This window comes from Pseudophryne corroboree, chromosome 4, assembly GCF_028390025.1.
Source record: "Pseudophryne corroboree isolate aPseCor3 chromosome 4, aPseCor3.hap2, whole genome shotgun sequence".
In the NCBI taxonomy this organism is placed as follows: domain Eukaryota; kingdom Metazoa; phylum Chordata; class Amphibia; order Anura; family Myobatrachidae; genus Pseudophryne; species Pseudophryne corroboree.
The window spans coordinates 589,226,155-589,252,171 of NC_086447.1; the positions used below are offsets into that span (position 1 = coordinate 589,226,155).

At 45.9% G+C, this 26,017-nt stretch overlaps 1 protein-coding gene and 1 long non-coding RNA gene across 5 annotated transcripts in view; one reads left to right on the forward strand and one right to left on the reverse strand.

Moving 5' to 3' along the window:
* Nucleotides 1-25,391, reverse strand: LOC134911630 (uncharacterized). The gene is made up of 3 exons (XR_010176722.1): nucleotides 25,266-25,391; nucleotides 1,054-1,123; nucleotides 1-242 (listed from the first exon to the last, which is right to left on the reverse strand). It is a non-coding gene; the product is annotated as an uncharacterized LOC134911630 (long non-coding RNA).
* PACRG (parkin coregulated) overlaps nucleotides 1-26,017 on the forward strand; it is a 1,062,802-nt gene that overhangs the window by 301,605 nt on the left and 735,180 nt on the right. The gene's annotated exons all lie outside the window — the stretch shown is intronic.

A 26,017-nucleotide genomic window follows, 5' to 3' on the forward strand; every position in this document is an offset into this window, starting at 1 on the left:
ATGTCTTTTAATTAATCCAAGGGTAATAACAATTCTGTGTAAAAATTAGAACATGTCACATTTCGTTCTGCAAGATTACGTTTTATTATCACACCTGTAGCTTTTTATAGATTTTTTTCTCTTTGGGTCTTATGTAGAGCTGAATGCCAGTCTTTGCTTCTGCATTGCATGCACAGAACTTAGTGTTTATATTCATCGGTATGCTGGACCAACCCTCAGTGCGCACTTCCACCATCAGTATACTAGATGCAAAAGAGTTATATGAAAGCTGTATTTATTTACACATATGTACAACTTTTTGTACAATTCCACCAACATGCCCTCCCTGAACATAGTCTAAGTGAGAATGGGGCAGTTGGGTGGTATGTAAACGAGTTTCTAAAATATGTGTTTGGGGTCCTTATTCTATGAGTAATACAATACTTTATTAAGGAAACATCTTCAGGCATCCCAAAATTATTGCCCCCTGAAAATAAGGTTAAAAAGGTTGAATACATCTACCCTAAATCCACATTTGCCTTTAGGATATACATATAGGGGTCAATAATATAACAGAGTTCAAGAAGCATGAGGTGTGGGCGTTTGTGCAAAAATGCCTGTATTTTTAAAGTGGCAGTGATTTACAAGGCAAATACAATGTGGCATTAAAAAAATATGGGCATTCTCGCACAAACTCCCACACCTCCAGCTTCTCGTACACTATTACACTTACCCCGTACTGTACACTGATGCTAGAGTCAGGGACGCAAAGAGGAAGCGGAAGTGGGTACTATTTACCTGTGCACAGGCTAGATGGTGGGGGCCCAGGTCAGTAGCACATTGCACAAGGAGAGGGTCTCTCTCCCCATTCCAGCACATGCTACTGTGTGTTGGGCTAAACAGGGTTCAGGGAGGCTGCATGCAGAAGATCACACTGATTACCCTCCTCTCTCTTCTGGATGTTCCGCCTGGCTGAAGGGTACAAATCTGCCCCCATTCCCAGCATCTAGCACTGCGAAGTGGTGCCACGCATTGTACTATTTACAAAAATTTGGGGAAGGGGTGTGGACTCACCTTCCTGGCATTGATCAGTAGTCTCCATTCTTTAGTTGTATTGAATAACACTTTAACTCAGTTCCTGAAACTGAGCAATAAAGAACAAGTTATACTAATGTAACATTGTAAGTATTTTTTAGAGAATATTTATTTCATGGATATATCCCTTCATGAACACCAATTTTAAGTGTAAAAGATAAAACAAGTGCTATGTGTTTTGGTTTTGAAGCCAGTACTCAGTTTATGATTTACTGAATAAAGCCCTTTGTCTTTGCTATGATTACAGCTTTCACTAAGTGGTAAGTGCATTACAAATAACACTTGAATATCAAGCAAAGCTGTATAAATGAGTTTAAACAAGCTTTGCTATGGTATTCTCATTTATAATATTGACAGCTCAAGTCCCTCTTACTGTTTTTCAGGGCTATAGTTCTCCAGTTAAAATTCACTCTGTCACAGATTTACAGCAGGATTAGAGGAAAACTATTGCAGTCATTTGTAAAGGTTATTTCTAGATTTATGATTATTGTTATGATGATGATTATTATTATTATTATTATTATTATTATGATGATTATCATGATTATTATTACGATGATGATGATTATTATTATTACTATTATTATTATTATTATTGTTATTATTATAAGTAGTAGCAGTAGTAGTAGTAGTAGTAGTAGTAGTAGTAGTAGTAGATGCTTTTCTTTCTCTGACGTCCTAAGTGGATGCTGGGACTCCGTAAGGACCATGGGGAATAGCGGCTCCGCAGGAGACTGGGCACAACTAAAAGAAAGCTTTAGACTACCAGTGTGCACTGGCTCCTCCCACTATGACCCTCCTCCGGACTTCAGTTAGAATCTTGTGCCCGGCTGAGCTGGATGCACACTAGGGGCTCTCCTGAGCTCCTAGAAAGAAAGTATATTTTAGGTTTTTTATTTTACAGTGAGATCTGCTGGCAACAGACTCACTGCAGCGAGGGACTAAGGGGAGAAGAAGCGAACCTACCTAACTGGTGGTAGCTTGTGCTTCTTAGGCTACTGGACACCATTAGCTCCAGAGGGATCGACCAAAGGACCCAACCTCGATGTTCGGTCCCGGAGCCGCGCCGCCGGCCCCCTTACAGAGCCAGAAGCAAGAAGTGTTCCTGAAAATCGGCGGCAGAAGACTTCTGTCTTCAACAAGGTAGCACACAGCACCTGTGCGCCATTGCTCCTCATGCACACCTCACACTCCGGTCACTGATGGGTGCAGGGCGCTGGGGGGGGGGGGGGGCGCCCTGAGGGCAATATAAGACACCTTGGCTGGCAAATCTACACCATATATAGTCAGGAAGGCTATATAGGTGTAAAAATACCCCTGCCAGAATTCCAGAAAAAGCGGGAGAAGTCCGCCGGAAAAGGGGCGGGGCCATCTCCCTCAGCACACTGGCGCCATTTTTCCCTCACAGCTCCGCTGGAAGGACGCTCCCTGGCTCTCCCCTGCAGTGTCAAGCTACATAAGGGTAAAAAAAAAGGGGGGGCACTAAATTTAGGCGCAGTATATATAATATAAGCAGCTATAAGGGAAAAACACTCATTTATAGTGGGATCCCTGTGTTATATAGCGCTCTGGTGTGTGCTGGCATACTCTCTCTCTGTCTCCCCAAAGGGCTTTGTGGGGTCCTGTCCTCTGTCAGAGCATTCCCTGTGTGTATGCGGTGTGTCGGTACGGCTGTGTCGACATGTTTGATGAGGAGGCTTATGTGGAGGCGGAACAGATGCCGATAAATGTGATGTCACCCCCTGCGGGGTCGACACCTGAGTGGATGGTTCTGTGGAAGGAATTACGCGACAGTGTCGACTCCTTGCATAAAAAGTTTGACGACATACCAAATGCGGGACAGCCGGCTTCTCAGCCTGTGCCTGCCCAGGCGTCTCAAAAGCCATCAGGGGCTCTAAAACGCCCGCTACCTCAGATGGCAGACACAGATGTCGACACGGATACTGACTCCAGTGTCGACGACGATGAGACTAATGTAACTTCCAATAGGGCCACACGTTACATGATTGAGGCAATGAAAAATGTGTTGCACATTTCTGATGTTACCCCCGGTACCACAGAAAAGGGTATTATGTTTGGAGAGATAAAACTACCAGTAGTTTTTCCTCCATCTGAGGAGTTAAATGAAGTGTGTGAAGAAGCGTGGGCTTTCCCTGATAAGAAACTGGTAATTTCTAAGAGGTTACTAATGGCGTACCCTTTCCCGCCAGAGGATAGGTCACGTTGGGAAACATCCCCTAGGGTGGATAAAGCGCTCACACGCTTGTCAAAGAAGGTGGCACTACCGTCTCCGGATACGGCCGCCCTGAAGGAATCTGCTGATAGAAAGCAGGAGGCTATCCTGAAGTCTATATATACACACACAGGTGTTATACTGAGACCAGCTATTGCTTCAGCATGGATGTGCAGTGCTGCAGCTGCGTGGTCAGATTCCCTGTCGGAGAATATTGATACCCTAGACAGGGACACTATATTGCTAACCGTAGAGCATATTAAAGACGCACTCTTATACATGAGGGATGCACAGAGGGATATTTGCCGGCTGGCATCTAAAATAAGTGCAATGTCCATTTCTGCCAGGAGAGGGTTATGGACTCGGCAGTGGACAGGAGATGCAGATTCTAAAAGGCACATGGAAGTTCTGCCTTATAAGGGTGAGTAGTTGTTCGGGGATGGTCTCTCGGACCTCGTTTCCACAGCAACAGCTGGGAAGTCTACATTTTTACCCCATGTTCCCTCACAGCCAAAGAAAGCACCGTATTATCAGGTACAGTCCTTTCGGCCCAATAGGGGCAAGCGGGTTAAGGGCGCGTCCTTTCTGCCCAGAGGCAGAGGTAGAGGGAAAAAGCTGCAGCATACAGCCAGTTCCCAGGAGCAAAAGTCCTCCCCCGCTTCCTCTATGTCCACAGCATGACGCTGGGGCTCCACAGGCGGAGCCAGGTACGGTGGGGGCCCGTCTCAAAAATTTCAGCAATCAGTGGGCTCGCTCACGGGTGGATCCCTGGATCTTTCAAGTAGTATCTCAGGGGTACAAGCTGGAATTCGAGACATCTCCCCCCCGCTGTTTCCTCAAATCTGCCTTACCAACCACTCCCTCAGGCAGGGATGCAGTGTTACAGGCAATTCACAAGCTGTATTCACAACAGGTGATAGTAAAGGTGCCCCTATTTCAACAAGGACGGGGTTACTATTCCACAATGTTTGTGGTACCGAAACCGGACGGTTCGGTGAGACCCATTTTAAATTTGAAATCCTTGAACACATATATAAAAAAATTCAAGTTCAAGATGGAATCGCTCAGGGCGGTTATTGCAAGCCTGGACGAGGGGGATTACATGGTATCACTGGACATCAAGGATGCTTACCTGCATGTCCCCATTTACCATCCTCACCAGGAGTACCTCAGATTTGTGGTACAGGATTGTCATTACCAATTCCAGACGTTGCCGTTCGGTCTATCCACGGCTCCGAGGGTCTTTACCAAGGTAATGGCCGAAATGATGATACTCCTTCGAAAGAAGGGAGTTTTAATTATCCCGTACTTGGACGATCTCCTGATAAAGGCGAGGTCCAGGGAGCAGTTGTTGGTCGGGGTAGCACTATCTCGGGAGGTGCTACAACAGCACGGCTGGATTCTAAATATTCCAAAGTCACAGCTGGTCCCTACGACACGTCTACTGTTCCTGGGGATGGTTCTGGACACATAACAGAAAAAAGTGTTTCTCCCGGAGGAGAAGGCCAAGGAGCTGTCATCTCTAGTCAGAGGCCTCCTAAAACCAAAACAGGTGTCGGTGCATCACTGCACGCGGATCCTGGGAAAGATGGTAGCTTCCTACGAAGCAATTTCATTCGGCAGGTTCCATGCAAGAACCTTTCAGTGGGACCTGTTGGACAAGTGGTCCGGATCGCATCTTCAGATGCATCGGCTGATAACCCTGTCTCCAAGGACCAGGGTGTCTCTGCTGTGGTGGCTGCAGAGTGCTCATCTTCAAGAGGGCCGCAGATTCGGCATACAGGACTGGGTCCTGGTGACCACGGATGCCAGCCTTCGAGGCTGGGCGGCAGTCACACAGGGAAGAAACTTCCAAGGACTATGGTCAAGTCAGGAGACTTCCCTGCACATAAATATTTTGGAAATGAGGGCCATTTACAATGCCCTAAGTCAGGCAAAACCCCTGCTTCAAAACCAGCCGGTACTGATCCAGTCAGAAAACATCACGCCGGTCGCCCATGTAAACCGACAGGGCGGCACGAGAAGCAGGACGGCGATGGCAGAAGCCACAAGGATTCTCCAATGGGCGGAAAATCACGTGTTAGCACTGTCAGCAGTGTTCATTCCGGGAGTGGACAACTGGGAAGCAGACTTCCTCAGCAGGCACGACCTCCACCCGGGAGAGTGGGGACTTCATCCAGAAGTCTTCCAACTGATTGTAAACCGTTGGGAAAGGCCACAGGTGGACATGATGGCGTCCCGCCTAAACAAAAAGCTAGAAAAGTATTGCGCCAGGTCAAGAGACCCGCAGGCGATAGCTGTGGACGCTCTAGTGACACCGTGGGTGTACCGGTCGGTTTATGTGTTCCCTCCTCTTCCTCTCATACCAAAGGTACTGAGGATAATAAGGAGAAGAGGAGTAAGAACTATACTCATTGTTCCGGATTGGCCAAGAAGAGCTTGGTACCCGGAACTTCAAGAAATGATCTCAGAGGACCCATGGCCTCTGCCGCTCAGACAGGACCTGCTGCAGCAGGGGCCCTGTCTGTTCCAAGACTTACCGCGGCTGCGTTTGACGGCATGGCGGTTGAACACCAGATCCTGAAGGAAAAGGGCATTCTGGAGGAAGTCATTCCTACGCTGATTAAAGCTAGGAAAGAAGTAACGGCAAACCATTATCACCGCATATGGCGAAAATATGTTGCGTGGTGTGAGGCCAGGAAGGCCCCAACAGAAGAATTTCAGCTGGGCCGTTTCCTGCACTTTCTACAGTCAGGGGTGACTATGGGCCTAAAATTGGGTTCCATTAAGGTCCAGATTTCGGCTCTGTCGATTTTCTTCCAGAGAGAACTGGCTTCACTACCTGAAGTTCAAACTTTTGTTAAGGGAGTGCTGCATATTCAGCCCCCTTTTGTGCCTCCAGTGGCACCTTGGGATCTCAACGTGGTGTTGGATTTCCTAAAGTCACATTGGTTTGAGCCACTTAAGACCGTGGAATTGAAATATCTCACGTGGAATGTGGTCATGTTGTTGGCCTTGGCTTCGGCCAGGCGTGTATCAGAATTGGCGGCTTTGTCATGTAAAAGCCCTTATCTGATTTTCCATATGGATAGGGCAGAATTGAGGACTCGTCCCCAATTTCTCCCTAAGGTGGTATCAGCTTTTCATCTGAACCAACCTATCGTGGTGCCTGCGGCTACTAAAGACTTGGAGGCTTCCAAGTCGTTGGATGTAGTCAGGGCCCTGAAAATTTATGTTTCCAGGACAGCTGGAGTCAGAAAAACTGACTCGCTATTTATCCTGTATGCGCCCAACAAGTTGGGTGCACCTGCTTCAAAGCAGACTATTGCTCGCTGGATCTGTAGTACGATTCAGCTTGCACATTCTGCGGCTGGACTGCCGCATCCTAAATCAGTGAAAGCCCATTCCATGAGGAAGGTGGGCTCTTCTTGGGCGGCTGCCCGAGGGGTCTCGGCTCTTCAACTTTGCCGAGCAGCTACTTGGTCGGGGTCAAACACGTTTGCAAAATTCTATAAGTTTGACACCCTGGCTGAGGAGGACCTAGAGTTTGCCCATTCGGTGCTGCAGAGTCATCCGCACTCTCCAGCCCGTTTGGGAGCTTTGGTATAATCCCCATAGTCCTTACGGAGTCCCAGCATCCACTTAGGACGTCAGAGAAAATAAGAATTTACCGGTAATTCTATTTCTCGTAGTCCGTAGTGGATGCTGGGCGCCCATCCCAAGTGCGGATTGTCTGCAATACTTGTATATAGTTATTGTTTAACTAAAGGGTTATTGTTGAGCCATCTGTTGAGAGGCTCAGTTGTTATCATGCTGTTAACTGGGTATTGTATCATGAGTTATACGGTGTGATTGGTGTGGCTGGTATGAGTCTTACCCGGGATTCAAAATCCTTCCTTATTGTGTCAGCTCTTCCGGGCACAGTATCCTAACTGAAGTCTGGAGGAGGGTCATAGTGGGAGGAGCCAGTGCACACCAGTAGTCTAAAGCTTTCTTTTAGTTGTGCCCAGTCTCCTGCGGAGCCGCTATTCCCCATGGTCCTTACGGAGTCCCAGCATCCACTACGGACTACGAGAAATAGAATTACCGGTGAGTAAATTCTTATTTTTACTATTGTTGGTTGTATTAAATAGGACTCCCATGTTAACAAAGGGGAAGTTATTTCCAGCCGTGATTCCATTACATCTCCTCAAACTACTGTAAATAGGAAATTAACGGATAAAACTGAGTAAAGAGTGTATCATAACCACGCCCCCAAAAATGGCACAAGCAGCTTCTGCTGTTGGAATCTGCTGTTATTGTTTATGACTTTCAATATCTAGGATATTTAGGGTGGGATGCAATGGCTCCAAGTTGGCCGGAGGCGCAGGATGTCGTCCAAACTCATAAACTCTCTTTCTCAACCACTTAACTGACAATTTATTTCGCCGAAAACCGCTCCAAAATTGTCGGGGTTTTTTATGAGTGAATTAGGTGAAGAACATGAATTTAACCCTATCCCAAATGATTTTAGTTAAAAAAAAGAAAAAAAAAAATATTTTTTTTAAACATCAAAACATCAAGCGGGGACATTGCGACCATCGGAACATCGGGACCATCGCTGGTCTGGGGGTGGCTTGGGAGGGTTCATTTACACTCCCTAGCGGCTGCTATTGTCTGCAGCCGCTGGAGGGGGGGGATCCTGCCATGCTGACCGATCAGCAGTGATCGGCAACACGGCAATCAGTAGGGGAGAGTGCAGGGAGGTAGAGGGACCTTCCGGTCCCTCTGACAGCAGCAGCGGAGGGAAGTTTATCTTCCCTGCCGCTGATATCACTCTCTATCTGACTGGTCGCATCCTGTGCAACCAGGTCAGATAGAGCACTTGCAGGCATGGTCGCATCTGATGCAACCATGCCAGGCAAGTGGTTAAAGAGACAAGGCATGATTTTGCCTTGTAAATGTTATTTGCTTTAAAATAATGTCGGAGTTTGGCCGTCAGCCCGCACCTCCGGCCAACTCGGATGGCATTACATTCCGCCCCAAGTGTCAAGTGCATTATTCCATATAGTAACATCACATGGGTATATATAATTTCCCTCAAACTGTACGTCAGAAGAATGAATTTAGTATTCAACACACTGATAGCAGGGCTGGCTCTACAATTAGGCAGCTTTAGGCAGCTGCCTAGGGGCGCCAGCCACTGGAGGGCACCACTGAATTAATCTAGTGGAAAACTAACTGAAACATGTCTCTGTATGCAGGTTAGTAATGAACTTACAGATGGGGGGATGGAACACAATAAGGAACATACAAATATACTGTATGTCATATATGTATGTCTGTGCGTATATTTATGTATACATATACAATTAAAGGGATGTAGGTGGCATCCCGGTGGATGGGATGTTGCATTCAAAATCCTGATAGCCAGCATCCTGAATGTTAGTATGACGGGGAGGGTTAGGGTTAGGCTGGGGGGAGGGAGGGTTAGGGTAAGGGGGTAAGGTTAATTAATTTCGTTCAAATTTCAGAATTAATGTGGTCCGGATGCTGCTGTCGGTATTCTGCCGGTGCATCCCATACCCAACCTCAAGTTGAATATTCCCACCAGACCCCACATACAGTATTATAGAGTATTCAAAGAATAGATGGCACTCATGGACTTTTAAAGTGAAAGTATATTGTGAAAAATGTCAAAAAAACTTTAAAAGTCTTTAAGTGTTATCCCTTTTCTCTGTATATGTATAATGATGCAATTCACCCCAGCCACTTGCATCTCCCGTCCGAGAGGTGGTGGTGGTGGGATTTGCAGGTTAGGGGCGCTAGGCTAAAGATTTGCCTAGGGTGCCACGAGACCTTGCATCGGCCCTGACTGATAGAAATTATTGCAGGTTACTATAAAGGTCAAAAAATGAGTCTAAAGGGCCGTACTGACAGGGAGATTTCCCCAGAGATGTGTGCTGAGCGATCTAGCACAGACCACTCAGCACACATCTCTCCCTCCACTCAGCACAGCGCGATGTGCTGAGCGAGGGGGGGATGGACACAGGGGGGCCGCTCATTTCACCCAGCGGTGAAGTGAGCGACCTGCTAGATTGTGCCTGCATGCAGGCCAATCTAGCACCAGCTATATTGACGCGTCTGTCGCCTGCACCCCTACACACGGAATGATGTTCAGCTAATTTCTAAGCAGTGTTACCAGATTGCTTAGAAATTAGATGAACATCGTTCCGTGTGTACCCCCCTTTACTGTTTATTCAGCATCAACTCATGAAAACAAAAGTTTACTAAGTGTAGGAAAAAGGACCATTACAGTAAACTGATTTGTGTGTTGTGTTATAACATTAATTGCTGCAATAGATATTGTAAGAAATCCGTCACACTAAAAGCCACAAAGAAAGAACTGAAGACAACACTATTGTAATGGTTATATGGCATGCTAAAAGAAGCGTTACACAGATGCTGTACTAAAAATATAAACTGAACAAAGCCTTGCAGAGTCATAAAGGGAAGGAAAAAATGTGCTCAGAAACATGGGGGAAATAAAAATACTTCAATAAGATTTGATCTTAGCTGACACTAAAGGACTTAGAGATACTAAAATAAACTATAATGGCATTGGAAAGTTAGACACAATGGTGGGGTAAACGCTAGGGCCACTGCCACTTTTAACAAGATTGTTTTAAATGGAGCTCAAGGTATGATCTTTAAGATATGGTATGTGTTATTTAAGTATACTCAAAAACATTTTTTAAATCCATCACTAGATGAGCACACACTTCCTTTATCATTGTACAATTTAATGAATATATATATATATAGATATACATATATAGGTATATAGATAGATAGATAGATAGATAGATAGATAGATACAGTATGCATCTAAGTGCAATAATACTGTCTATATATACATAACAACTGAATGCCTTTCTGCCATTTCCGCCACCTGAAACTTAATATTTCCAAAACAGAATTAATTATATTTCAACCGGCCAATAGTAGTTTCCAACCTGATATCTCTATCACTGTTGAGAACTCGGCAATCATCCCTACCCCACAAGCTCGCTGCCTACGTGTCATTCTTGACTCTGAACTGTCCTTTGTTCCCCACATTCAATCTGTCTCAAGATCATGTTACATACATCTAAAAAACATATCCAAAATACGACCATATCTTACACAAGACACAGCAAAAACTCTAATCCATGCTCTCATTATCTCCTGCACTGATTATTGTAATAGTCTCCTGACCGGCCTTCCCAAACATAGGCTCTCACCACTACAATCCATTTTGAATGCAGCTGCGAGGCTAATCTTCCTTGCTATACATTCATCGTCTGCAGATCCGCTCTGTCAGTCCCTCCATTGGTTACAGGTATTCTACCGTATTAAATATAAAATACTTTTACTGATATACAAGGCTATTAACCAAACTGCACCAACATACATCTCTTCACTCATCTCAAAATATCTCCCTACCCGACCTCTCCGCTCTGCACAAGATCTATGTCTCTCATCCACACTCATTACTTGTTCACACTCAAAATTACAGGACTTTATCCGGGCTTCACCCACTCTGTGGAATGCCCTCCCACGCACAATAAGACTCAGCTCTAGTCTCCAAACCTTTAAAGGTTCCTTGAAAACTCACCTCTTCAGACAAGCCTATCAAATTCCAGACCCACCCACATAACCTTCGGTGCTTCCCTATCTAATTACATCCTCTCTGTACAGTACACATAACATCACATATTTTGTCTTTCTTTGCTCTCACACCCTCCTGACATTTGGCCAAAATTGCGGGGTATCATCATACATCCCATTAAGAACCTAGAAATCTAGTGGACCATTATGCAATAGATAGCATCTATCCTTGTGTATCTATGCCTATTTCTCTATAGATTGTAAGCTTGTGAGCAGGGCCTTCCTACCTCTATGTCTGTCTGTTTTTACCCAGTTTTGTTCTATTACTGTTGTTCTAATTGTAAAGCGCCAATGAATATGCTGCGCTATATAAGAAACTGTTAATAAATAAATTATAAATAAATAACAACAAATATAATCAAAGAATCAAAAAAGTGACCAGTGAAAAAATTTTATCTTAAAATGAATATTAACCTATAAAAAATAAACTCCCTCCATGATGAGGTGGCAGCTTGATTCTTCGGGTGTGATTATGGGGCTAATTTATTTATTATTTATTTATTACCAGTTATTTATATAGTGCACACATATTCTGTAGCGCTTTACAGAGAATATATTTTGCCCATTTACATAAGTCTCTGCCAATAGGAGCTTACAACCTATATTTCCTACGACATGTACACAGACACATTGACGATAGGGTTAATTTAGTTGGGAGCCAATGAACCTACCAGTATATTTTTGGATTGTGGGAGGAAACCGGAGTAACCGGAGGAAACCCACGCGAGTACGGGGAGAATATACAAACTGTGCACAGGTAGAGCCATGGTGGGAATCAAACCCATGACCTCAGTGCTGTAAGGCAGTAATGCTAACCATTACACCATCCGTACTGCCCTATTCAGTTAGGATAGCAAACTCTGCTATTCAGCAGAATTTGCTATCCTATGGATCGCATGCTGGGGTCCGCCCACCACTGGGCAAGGCCGCCCAGCATGCTGACCGGCGCCTCCCCCCCTTGATGAAGCAGAATTTGCGAGCGCCTCGCAATTACTGCTTCATCGTAAAAAATCTTGGTGCCTCCTGCCAGTGCAGCTTAACTGTGCCCGCAGGAGACACGGCGCCATCTTACCCATCGCGGCCATGTGCCATCATGTAGCCACTGCGATCATGCCCATGACACGCCCCCCTTCGTGCCGCACCGCCCAACGTTCATGCCACCCGACCCCCGTAAAGCTCCGTCTCCTCCCTTGAAACGGAGCGTCGCTGCCCCCCCCCCCCCCCCCGCGATAGTCTCTGCCTGATTGACAGGCAGAGGCGATCACTTTTTCTGATCCCCTCAACCCCCCTCCCCCCCCCACAGGAAGTGGGGCCTGTGGGCCTGTGGGGCCATCGTAAAACTCAATTAGCCAGTATATTCCAAATATCAGCAATGTGAATTGCAAAAAAGGGTAAGAATCAGCGCCTACTGTGTATAAAGTGTTCAAGTGCAATAAATATAGTGTAAACAAAAGGCAGCTGATTGTTGCATACATCTACATTGGATCTCTCCCAGCCAATACATCTTGCTTGCGCATTCCGGAAGCAATTATTGTCACTGCAGCATAGCGCAGAGTACTGAACGTGCAGAAGTGTCTCCATCGCCTACTGCAGAGCGTAACTTGTTACCAGTACAAGAGTGAAGTGACTCTCTTTCCTAGAAAGATTTTACATGATATGTACCCAGACTGACAACCAAGTTTGGAACTCATTATCAACAGAAAGGACATTTATTATCCTGATCACATAACTTTTTTTGGCGTTACACAGACTTTCTGCCGTGCCATGCAACTTTTTCATAAAATATGTTTCTTAATCTGCCAGTTCATAAAAATTTTGTTACAAAAATACTAATCCTAAATGCTTTGTAAACTGTTAGCGAATTAAGACACAAAATTTGTGAAAAATGTCTCATTCTGCTTAAAAAGGCAAAAGACAGAGTTTCTATACCAGTGACTCGCACCACCCGAATGTATTCTACTACTTTATACCAATTCCTTTGCAACACCCACCCACTGCGATAACTCTGAAATTGTGATCGCAGCGCAGTTTCAGCGTGATCGCTGAAATTGTGGATGTCGCCTGCCGGTGCAGCCTGGCTGTGATAGCAGTAGGCCCGCCGCCATCTTTTTGATTGGAGCGACTGCATGTGAAGTCACGCAGCCGCCCCAGTTACACCCATACCACGCCCCCTCCAGAAGCCACTCCTCCGTTTCCCTGCCGCCGGCCCCACATCGCTCCGTCTCCGCCTTGGAAACAGAGCATTGCCGCCCCTCTCCCGTCCCGCAAACGCCTCTTCCAGTCAATCAGGTAGAGGCATTCGGAATTACTGGGGGTCATCTGCTGTAAATGCGGGAGCAACCGCAGGACAGGCACTGTGCATGCGCCTGCAGGGCAAATGCCAAAATTTGGATTGGATCGCAATTTGCGTTCCAACCTGAATTATCCCCTTAGTATGCTGTTAGCAAATTAAGATGTAAAATTCAGGAAAAAAGTATGCAAGCACGGGAGCGTCTAAGTTGCGCCAAGCATCTTGCACAAAAAGGACTGGTGTATGAGTGTTTAATAATCAATTTTAGACAAGACAGTTGGTTTTATGGTAATTAACCCTTTTGTCACACACGTTACACAGGATCAGGTTTCTGCTGTAGGTGACAAATACATTGAATACAAATTGGATAGATTCAAGAGCAAAAAGAATAAGAAATTCATTAGATAAAACTTTGTTACCCTAAAATGATTAAGCAATTCCTGGTAAACAAAAAGCAATATATAATACAGTATATGAGTGGTGCAACATTACAATGTAATTATCCCCTGAAAGTATTACAGGGGTTCCATAGCAGATATCAAAGATATCTGCTTCACTTACCCTGTTTCGAATGCAATAGCGATGGCATTAGCCATTATAGCCTATGGGTATAATTTCATTTACATTTACCAGGAGACGGACCCTGGTAACAGCCACTGTCACATGCGCTGTCTAGTGTCTACTGACCGCACATGTTCAGTAGGTCCACAACATACAGTAAAGCAATCGCTGATGCAATCACTATTTTATACATCACAGGTGCTCTTATGTATTTCCAGCCTTACCTACTGGAAGCCGCATGACACAGCAGAATTAACTGACCATCATTGTTTAAGATCTATTCAGCTCTATTCAGACTATAACTACTGCAGATTGCTAATTACAAATATGATGCATGATGGGGAATCAAAATGCGAACATGAATTTGTGCAATCATGTCCCCAACAAACAAAGCACTGCACATCAGTTCTGCAGGCATAGAAAGCATTAATTTACGAGGTATACATGGGTAGCTATGTACCAAGAATTTCCATCTATGGTCCACCATGTTTTATCAGTCATAGCAAAAATGAACCAGTGTACCTCAGTGATAAATAAATGATATGTTCATTGTAACTACAGTCAATAGCCTTTTACAAGTAATGTATTTATTTCACAGTCCATTTTATACCTGTATAAATATATTTTTTTAAATTATTATCCCAGTAACATTCATGATTCTATCTTTCATATTTACAAAATGCTAAGAAGGATGTTTGTTTAATTTGGGAAAGATGTATTTATTATAGTGCATACACTGGCAATATTTGCATATTACATAGTCTTAATGTTTGCCAAAATACACTTAAATAGTGAAATGCATTTATAGTTCATCCCACTGTGTTACTTAAGTTCCCCAAATAAATACATAGATGTACTCACTCTTGAAAATATATTACATCTTTTTTTCCATGAAGTTGACATTTGAGGTTCATCAAATGCCAGAGGAAATAATCCATAGTTTGTTTTCATACTACTATATTCTGTCTGAAAAGACTAAAAATTAACTAATAAATATAAACCATATTTAACAATAGAAAGTTGCAACTTTAAATCTCCTGCCTAATTGTCTAAACTCAGCACTTTCCACAACCCGCTGCAGGCCAGATAAGTTTTGTTTTTAACATGTTTAGTATTCGGTAGTGTCGGGACATCCATGTGGCATTGAGGGGGAGGTGGGGGGGAGGGGGTAATCAGTTGGTTACCCAAGAAGGAAAAAGGTCAGGAAAGGAGAGATAAATTTGAGTACCATCAGTATGGAAATGGTACTGGAATTCAAATGAACAGCTTTGTTCTAGAACAGGGGTCAGGGAACTTTTTTACCTTTTACCCCAAAATATATTTAGATACGCCGACATTACCCCCTTGATTTGAAAGGAAGGAAATCATATATTATTGTGCATATATACTGGGTATCACTGTTTATACGACATTTCTGAGATACTTTGTATATGTATGTGTATATATATATATATATATATATATATATATATATATACTGTATACACATATGTAGGTCTATAAAATTATTATTTTTTGTTATTTTCGCCAATTATTTTTTGGCAATGAATGGGTTAATTTACACTTTTTCCCCAAAACACTAGAATGAATGTAAGAAAGATGGATAAGGGGGGAAGTGGGGAGCACGACTTTTAGGAGACAGATGGTCACATCCTCACTTAGTAATGTCAGTGGGAATTTCCCACTGTTATGTGGGCCACTGTCTGATCCTGCGGGACTCCATCAGCGGTCAGCCACAGAACACTTCAAGTTCTGTGTGTGGGTTGGCAGGCCGTGGGCAGGAGGACAGGACAGCACAGGACGGGCGGGCATGAGGGAGCGTGGTGTGACGTCAGCATATCACACCGCGTCCAGGATCACAGCACAGGGCGGCCAGGAGCACAGCGCAGGGCGGGCAGGAGGGAGCGCGGTGTGACATCAGCATGTCACATCGCGAGCCGACCGGTGCTGGATGGGGCTGTGTCTCGGCAGCGCGACCGTCCATTACCCCCAGGAATTTCATTTTTACCCCATTTGGGGTAATTTACCCATGTTCCCTGACCACTGTTCTAGAAGAAAGGTGTTTAGTGAGAAAAGCAAAGGGCCAAGGGGGTCAATCCGAGTTGATCGCTCGCTAGCTACTTTTTGCAGCCATACGAACGCATAGTTGCTGCCCACTGGGAAGTGTATATTTGCTGTGCAAGGGTGCAATTGCATGTGCAGCCGAGTGGTATAAAAACAGTTTGTGCAGTTTCTGAGTAGCTCAGAACTTACTCAGCCGCTGCGATCAGTTCAGCCTGTCCAGTCCCGGAATTGACGTCAGACACCCACCCTGTAAACGCTTGGACACACCTGCATTTTTCCAAACACTCCCAGAAAACGGGCAGTTGCCACCCACAAATGCCCTCTTCCTGTCAATCTGCTTGCGTTCGGCTGTGCAAATGGATTCTTCGTTAAATCCATTGCACAGCAACGGTACGCATGTGCAGTAGTGACCTGATCGCTGCGCTGCGTAAAACGGCAGCGTGCGATCAGGTCGGAATGACCCCCCAAGAACAGTGAGAGTGGAAGGTAGTCTCAGAAGTAGAGACACTGAATGAGCAGTTCAATAGGTAGGCAGCGAAGTAGGAAAAATTGTGTCCTCATTTTTACCACAACACAAATCAACATGAATCTAAGCAGTCATCATAACGGCGTTGTATGTAGTCTTTAAACGTTTTGTGAAATGTAGATTTATATATATATATATTTCTGCTGCAGAGTACACTGGGCTCCACAAGGATAGACATTGGGGTGTAGAGTAGGATCTTGAACCGAGGTACCAACAGGCTCAAAGCTTTGACTGTTCCCAGAATGCACAGCGCCGCCTCCTTATTAACCCCACCTCCCTGCACAGGATCTCAGTTTTGTAGTTGGTGCTGCAGTAAGCAGGCACATAACAGAGGGGCTTTTTTTAAAGAAAAAAGTCAAGACTTCAAGGGCAGCAGCGGTGGTAAATGTCAGAAGACATTCACTGCTGCAGCTCCAGCTCTCCCCAGCGGCGCTGTACACTCCCGAGCCCTGGTTGCCGGGCAACTACAGCAGGAGGCTCCGGTTTTCTTCACATCAGGCACACACGACGGGAGCTTTCCGGGATCGCGTGGCCGCGCTTCGGGAGGTGGTAAGTGGGTCCTGCTTGCGGGACCCGGTCTTTATCGCGATCTAGCATGGCCAGTGGGAGGCGGATCGTGCGCACTGGCGGTGGACACTGTGGCAGTACAGGCGATACCACTAGATCACCAGGGCATGGGTGCAGGTCAGGTTGTCTCTCTAAACCATTTTTCAGTAGCCCACAGTACCCGGTGGTTTTGCCAGCAGGGGGATAAGGCTTAGACCTGAAGCCCCTCCCCCAGCCCCAGGGTGCCATTTCCCGCAAATGTTCCCGCCCTGGAGCTGCATATCTGTCTCTCCCTCACTCCCTGTCAGTGTCTGGGCGCCATTATCTCTCAGCTTCACTGTTCCTGGGACTGCTTGGGCAAATCCTCCTGTGTAAAGCCGCCTGGTTGTCAGTGCTGTGACTTTACATGACACTTAAGTATTCTATCTGCCTTTTTAGACAGTGCTAGTTAAGAAAGAGTGCATTTAGGGGGTCATTCCGAGTTGTTCGCTCGCATGCTGCTTTTAGCAGCTTTGCACACGCTAAGCCGCCGCCTACTGGGAGTGAATCTTAGCTTATCAAAATTGCGAACGAAAGATTCGCAATATTGCGAAAAGACTTCTCTGTGCAGTTTCTGAGTAGCTCGAGACTTACTCTGCCAGTGCGATCAGTTCAGTGCTTGTCGTTCCTGGTTTGACGTCACAAACACACCCAGCGTTCGCCCAGACACTCCTCCGTTTCTCCAGCCACTCCCGCGTTTTTCCCAGAAAAGGTAGCGTTTTTTCACACACTCCCATAAAACGGCCAGTTTCCGCCCAGAAACACCCACTTCCTGTCAATCACATTACGATCACCAGAACGAAGAAAAAACCTCAAAATGCCGTGAGTAAAATACCTAACTGCATAGCAAATTTACTTGGCGCAGTCGCACTGCGGACATTGCACATGCGCATTAGCGACTAATCGCTCCGTTGCGAGAAAAAAATAACGAGCGAACAACTCGGAATGACTCCCTTAGTTAGGGTTTTCTAGTACAATTACCCTGTGATATACATCCAGTTCTTACTGTGTAGTGTTATATCTATTGACTATATAGCTATATATATATATATATATATATCTATATATATATATAAAAGCTAGTCCAGTGCAGTATTATTGTTAGTAATAACCTCTGCATTGTACAAACTGTGACTATCTGTGTGTGCATTAGATAGCTGAGTGGTGTCCATTTCATGTCTTTCACTCAACTTGCTATCCCTATACAGGTTGAGTATCCCATATCCACATATCCGAAATACGGAATATTCCGAAATACGTACTTTTTTGAGCGAGAGTGAGATAGTGAAACCTTTGTTTTCTGATGGCTCAATGTACACAAACTTTGTTTAATACACACAGTTATTAAAAATATTGTATTAAATGACCTTCAGACTGTGTATATAAGGTGTATATGAAACATAAAAAATTGTGTGAATGTAGACACACTTTGTTTAATGCACAAAGTTATAAAAAATATTGGCTAAAATGACCTTCAGGCTGTGTGTATAAGGTGCATATAAAACATAAATGCATTCTGTGCTTAGATTTAGGTCCCATCACCATGATATCTCATTATGGTATGCAATTATTCCAAAATACGGAAAAATCCGATATCCAAAATACCTCTGGTCCCAAGCATTTTGGATAAGGGATACTCAACCTGTATTCTATAACCTGAGTGGGATTGGTGCGTCAGGTTTTATATTGATATAGGATTTTCACAAAGATATACTTTAATACGTATTTTTCTCTGTGATTTTAGTCACAATATCTCTCCTTTATCTCTGCTGGTGCAGACTACATTGCGCAGGGGTTTGGGTAAGAGGTATTGTACTGTTGCCAATTGTACTGTGTTACCTGATACTGCAAGTTATATCATGTCTGCTTCTGAGGGTAACGGTTCTGGGGCTGAACACACTGCCGGTGTTGCTGAAGCCACAGATCCCTATGAGGAGAATATAGCAGCTGTGGGCTCTGGTTCTGGGGGCTCCTTGCCCCCCAGTGGGACTGTGGCAACGGATGTACATAATGACCACCGTGGGCCGCTTTTTCCATGCTTCTACATACGCTAGTTAATAAACTAACACCCCTTATTGGACCCCCTATGCCGGTACAACCGTATGTGGTCCCCACAGCTAACCTGTCGTGGGCGGACGATTTATCTGCCCAATTGAAGAAGTTGAACCAGTCCCTGACTACCAAAAAGTCTGACCATCGCTCGCCTTAGTCCAAGGGGTCCTCTAAGCGAGCGCTTGTCTCCTCACAATCCACTGCTGTCACTGACACCTCGTCTGATGAAGACGGCACTTACACTAACCCCACAGGTTCTGACTCAGATACGGCTGATGGGGAGGGTAGTTCACATGTGGATGTTCCTGATCTTTTGGAGGCTATTGAATTAATTCTACAGATTACGGATGATCCTGAGCCATCCATCCCTCCTAAGAAACCAGATAGGTTCAAGCATCAGAAGGTGGTTAAACAAGTTTTACCTCACTCTGACCACCTAGTGGATATACGTCAGGAACCCTGGGAAAACCCGGGTACGAAGTTTGTGCCTCAAAAGAAGATGCTGGCTCGCTATCCCCTCACGCCAGAGCTGTCTAAAAATTGGAAAACGCCTCCTCCAGTAGACTCACATGTGGCTAGGATGGTGGTTTCCTCAGCTCTACCTGTCACTACCATCACGTCTCTAAAGGAGCATACGGATAAACGTGTGGAGGGTTGTCTGAAAGCGATTTACACCCTCACGGGTGCTGCACAAAGGCCCACTATTGCAGCGACATGGGCTGCAGAGGCTATTAAAGCATGGGCCTTGGCGTTAGAACTGAAATCTCTTCTGACCATGCTAGACAATACTTGTCACATATTGTGACAGCGTCTTAAAGAGGCGGCTTCTGATGCCGGTATCCTAGCAGCCAATGCCTCTACTACGTCAGTCCTCACTCGCCGGATGTTATGGCTGAGATCCTGGTCTGTGGATCTGGACCCTAGAAAAACCCTGGAGGTACTCCCTTTCAAGGGAGATATTCTGTTTGGGGAGGACTTGAGATAGTGGCTGACTTGGCTACTGCCAAAACTGCCTGTCTGCCAAGTACTGCTCCTTCTGTGTCGAAGACTAAAGGTACTTCCTTTCGCCCCTTTCGTCCTTCAGGTAAAGCAAAAGGTAAGACGTACAACAAGCAGGCCCGCACTTCCAAACCTGGTAAGCCAAAGCCCAAAAGAGCCTGAGCTGCCCGTCAGTCAGCTTCCAAGGCCGATAAGCCTGCCCCATGATGGGGCGGGCCTCCCCCTGGGGGAACCCAGGATAGGGGGCCTTGGAACCTGGGGACTAAATGGTCTCCCTGGACATACAGGATGCTTACCTGCATATTCCTATAGCAGCGTCACATCAGCAATACCTGAGGTTTGCTATTGGCAACCTCCATTACCAGTTTCGGGCATAACCTTTTGGTTTAACAACGGCTCGGCGTGTCTTCACCAAAGTCATGGCGGTGATGACGGTGGTATTCCGCCATCAAGGGGTCAGGATACTGCCATATCTGGACGACTTGTTAATCCTGGCAAATTCCCCAGAACTTCTCCTACTTCTAGATATGACGGTCCGGTTTCTATAAGCCCACGGGTGGCTCATCAACTGGAAGAAATCCTCCCTGATCCCTGCTCAGAGCATGGTGCATCTGGGAGCGCTATTGGACACTCACAACCAGAGGTTGTTCTTGTGTCAGGAGAAAGTCCTGAAGCTTCAGGACAGGATTCGTTGCTTCCTTTCTCGTCCGCAAGTGTCGATACATTCGGCGATGCAGGTGCTGGGCCTCATGGTATCAGCATTCGACATGGTGGACTATGCTCAATTCCATTCTCGCCCCCTCCAGAGGCTTATTCTAGCCAAGTAGGACGGCCTGCCTCACCGGATCAGGTCTCAAATGATCTCATTGACTCCGCAAGTCCGTCTGTCGCTGCTCTGGTGGCTCCAGGGCCTACAATTGTGCAGGGGCCGTCCCTTCTGGATATCCAACTGGGTCCTGTTGACAACAGATGCCAGTCTAAGAGGTTGGGGCCCGGTGCTGGAGCAAGACTCCCTTCAGGGTCGGTGGACCAAGTAAGAGTCCCTCCTCTCAATCAACATTCTGGAATTGCGGGCGGTCTTCAATGCATTGAACCTAGCCCAGCATTTAATTCAGAACCGTCCTGTTCAAGTGCAGTCGGACAACGCCACCACAGTGGCTTACATAAATCATGAAGGTGGCACTCGAAGCCGTCTGGTAATGAAGGAAGTCTCACGGATTCTACATTGGGCGGAACGCCATCTACCGGCCATATCGGCAATCTTCATTCCAGGAGTCCTGAATTGGGAAGCGGACTTTCTCAGTCATCAGGACGTACATGCCGGCGAGTGGGGCCTCCATCCATAAGTGTTTCAACTCCTAGTGGAAAAGTGGGGTCTTCCAGACATAGATCTGATGGCGTCTCGACACAATCACAAGGTTCCGGTCTTCGGAGCAAGGACAAGGGATCCTCAAGCAGCATTCGTGGATGCGCTGGCGGTGCCGTGGAGGTTTCAGCTGCCGTACGTGTTCCCTCTGGTGTCACTCCTGCCCAGGGTAATTCGGAAGTTCAAGCAAGAAAAAGGAATTCTGCTTCTCATAGCCCCCGGGTTGCCCCATACGGCACTGGTTCTCAGACCTGCAAGGCCTATCGTCAAAGCGTCCAATTCTACTTCCACAACGCCCAGACCTCCTCGTTCAGGGCCCCTGTGTCTACCAGGACCTAGCCCGGCTGTCTTTGACGGCGTGACTCTTGAAGCTTCCGTCTTAAGGGCTAAATGGTTTTCAGAGGCAGTCATTCAAACTATTTTGCGGGCTCGGAAACCGGCTTCTGCTCGGATTTGCTATAGGGTCTGGCATTCTTACTTTGTTTGGTGCGCATCTAACGATTATGATGCTTCCAAGTTTAGTATAGCCAAGTTGTTGGCTTTTCTTCAGCAGGGCCTGGAATTAGGCCTGCATCTGGCCTCCCTCAAGGTTCATATTTCTACCTTATCGGTGTGGTTTCAGAGAAAAATTGAGACCTTACCTGATGTGCATACCTTTACTCAGGGTGTGTTGCGTATCCAACCTCCATATGTCCTGCCTGTGGCTCCTTGGGACTTGTCGGTGGTTTTGGAGGCATTACAAGAGTCTCCGTTTGACCCTCTTGGTTCAGCTGATCTTTAGTGGCTTTCCCTTAAGGTGGTGTTTCTGCTGGCTATTGCTTCACCTAGAAGAGTGTCAGATTTGGGAGCCTTGTCCTGTAGTTCCCCATATCTGATATTTCACCGTGACCGGGTGGTTCTGAGGACTCGTCCCGGATATTTACCTAAGGTGGTCTCCTCGTTCCACCTTAACCAGGAGATTGTTGTTCCGGCACTTGTTTCTCCTGATCTGTCTCCCAAAGAGCGGTCTTTGGATGTGGTACGGGCTCTCCGTATCTATGTGAAGAGAACTGCTTCCATTAGGAAATCTGATTCTCTCTTTGTACCGTTTGGATTTCACAAACGGGGCTGGCCTGCTCACAAGCAGACTTTGGCCAGATTGATTAGAATGGTGATTGCACATGCTTATGTGAGGGCTGGTCGGTCGGCTCCTGCTCTCATTACGGCCTATTCTACTTGGTCTGTTGGACCTTCTTGGGCGGCCCGCCGTGGTGCGACCCTTTAACAATTGTGCAAGGCGGCTACGTGGTCCTCAGTGAACACGTTCATAAGGTTCTATGCCTTCGATACTGCCGCTACCCAGGATGCTTTCTTTGGACGCCTGGTTCTTGTGCCCGCTATAGTGCGTCCCCTCCCATAAGAAACTGCTTTAGGAAATACCCAATGTCTCTCCTTGTGGAGCCCAGTGTACCCCGCAGCATAAAACGAGATTTATGGTAAGAACTTACCTTTGTTAAATCTCTTTCTGCGAGGTACACTGGGCTCCACAAGGCGCCCACCCTGACGCACTTAGCTTCTTTGGATTGGTATGGCATTAGCCGCTGACACTTCTCCTGTCGTGAGAGTGTGGTGTATGTGGCTACTAACCGTTGTCGTCTCTTTTCCTGCTACTGCATTGGGCTGGTTAACTAAAAACTGAGCTCCTGTGCAGGGGGGCGGGGTTATAGAGGAGGCGGCGCTGTGCATTCTGGGAACAGTCAAAGATTTGAGCCTGTTGGTGCCTCGGATCAAGATCCTACTCTAGACCCCAATGTCTATACTTGTGGAGCCCAGTGTACCTCGCAGAAAGATATTTAACAAAGGTAAGTTCTTACCATAAATCTCGTTATATACACTGCTCAAAAAAATAACGGGAACACTAAAATAACACATCCTAGATCTGAATGAATTAAATATTCTTATTAAATACTTTGTTCTTTACATAGTTGAATGTGCTGACAACAAAATCACACAAAGGAAATCAAATGTATTAACCCATGGAGGTCTGGATTTGGAGTCACACTCAAAATTAAAGTGGAAAAACACACTACAGGCTGATCCAACTTTGATGTAATGTCCTTAAAACAAGTCAAAATGAGGCTCAGTAGTGTGTGTGGCCTCCACGTGCCTGTATGACCTCCCTACAATGCCTGGGCATGCTCCTGATGAGGTGGCGGATGGTCTCCTGAGGGATCTCCTCCCAGACCTGGACTAAAGCATCCGCCAACTCCTGGACAGTCTGTGGTGCAACGTGGTGTTGGTGGTTTGAGCGAGACATGATGTCCCAGATGTGCTCAATTGGATTCAGGTCTGGGAAACGGGCGGGCCAGTCCATAGCATCAATGCCTTCGTCTTGCAGGAACTGCTGACACACTCCAGCCACATGAGGTCTAGCATTGTATTGCATTAGGAGGAACCCAGGGCCAACTGCACCAGCATATGGTCTCACAAGGGGTCTGAGGATCTCATCTCGGTACCTAATGGCAGTCAGGCTACCACTGGCGAGCACATGGAGGGCTGTGCAGCCCCCCAAAGAAATGCCACCCCACACCATTACTGATCCACTGCCAAACCTGTCATGCTGGAGGATGTTGCAGGCAGCAGAACGTTCTCCTTGGCATCTCCAGACTCTGTCACGTCTGTCACATGTGCTCAGTGAGAACCTGCTTTCATCTGTGAAGAGCACAGGGCGCCAGTGGAGAATTTGCCAATCTTGGTGTTCTCTGGCAAATGCAAAACGTCCTGCACGGTGTTGGGCTGTAAGCACAACCCCCACCTGTGGACGTCGGGCCCTCATACCACCCTCATGGAGTCTGTTTCTGATCGTTTGAGTAGACACATGCACATTTGTGGCTTGCTGGAGGTCATTTTGCAGGGCTCTTGCAGTGCTCCTCCTGTTCCTCCTTGCACAAAGGTGGAGGAAGCAGTCCTGCTGCTGGGTTGTTGCCCTCCTACGGCCTCCTCCACGTCTCCTGATGTACTGGGCTGTCTCCTGGTAGCGCCTCCATGCTCTGGACACTACGCTGACAGACACAGCAAACCTTCTTGCCACAGCTCACATTGATGTGCCATCCTGGATGAGCTGCACTACCTGAGCCACTTGTGTGGGTTGTAGACTCCGTCTCATGCTACCACTAGAGTGAAAGCACCGCCAGCTTTCAAAAGTGACCAAAACATCAGCCAGAAAGCATAGGAGCTGAGAAGTGGTCTGTGGTCACCACCTGCAGAACAACTCCTTTATTGGGGGTGTCTTGCTAATTGCCTATAATTCCCACCTGTTGTCTATTCCATTTGCACAACAGCATGTGAAATTGATTGTCAATCAGTGTTGCTTCCTAAGTGGACAGTTTGATTTCACAGAAGTGTGATTGACTTGGAGTTACATTGTGTTGTTTAAGTGTTCCCTTTTTTTTTTTTTTTTTGAGCAGCGTATATATATTTATATATATATATATAGAGAGAGAGATTGGAAGGCGTAAAACTATATGGTGATGCTAAAGCAGAACTCAAGATTGTACTATTGTAACTTCAAGTAGCTGCCTGGTCAGAATGCAGTCGGCCATCCGCTGATCAGAATGCTGATGCTCACAATACCGGCCGCAGGGTCTATAAGAGTCAAAATGTTGACAGCTGCTAATGGAAACAATGAGGGTTAGGGTTAGGTTGCTGGATGGTGGAGGTTATGATTGAGCCACAGAAGGGGACATTCAGGGTTAGGCTGCGGGGAGTGGGGTTCAGTTAGGGTTAGACTGCGGGAGATGTGAGCTAGGGTTAGGTGTGGGGCTATTGTTAGCCATATAATGCTTACCAGCAATTGCCAGCATTTTCAGCATCTGGATCCCCTTCTGGCATTCTGCTGCTCGAGATTCTGACTGTTGGGATTCTGTACCTAACCTGCCTGATCCACTGCAAAACACGATTTGTGTGACAAAGGTTTGCACTAAGACAAAAATAATAATTTTAATTAGTTCATATTTACTTATTAATATATTGTTATAGCAAAAAAATGCTTCATGGTTGAACACAAATACACATGCAGCAATAATGTCAGGACAAAAACGTACAGGTTCTAATTTAATGCTCCTGCATAATTCATTGTCACTTGTTTATTACAAAAGATAGTAGAAATGAGATAAGAATTAGAGATGAGCGCCTGAAATTTTTCGGGTTTTGTGTTTTGGTTTTGGGTTCGGTTCCGCGGCCGTGTTTTGGGTTCGAACGCGTTTTGGCAAAACCTCACCGAATTTTTTTTGTCGGATTCGGGTGTGTTTTGGATTCGGGTGTTTTTTTCAAAAAACACTAAAAAACAGCTTAAATCATAGAATTTGGGGGTCATTTTGATCCCAAAGTATTATTAACCTCAAAAACCATAATTTCCACTCATTTTCAGTCTATTCTGAATACCTCACACCTCACAATATTATTTTTAGTCCTAAAATTTGCACCGAGGTCGCTGGATGACTAAGCTAAGCGACCCTAGTGGCCGACACAAACACCTGGCCCATCTAGGAGTGGCACTGCAGTGTCACGCAGGATGGCCCTTCCAAAAAACACTCCCCA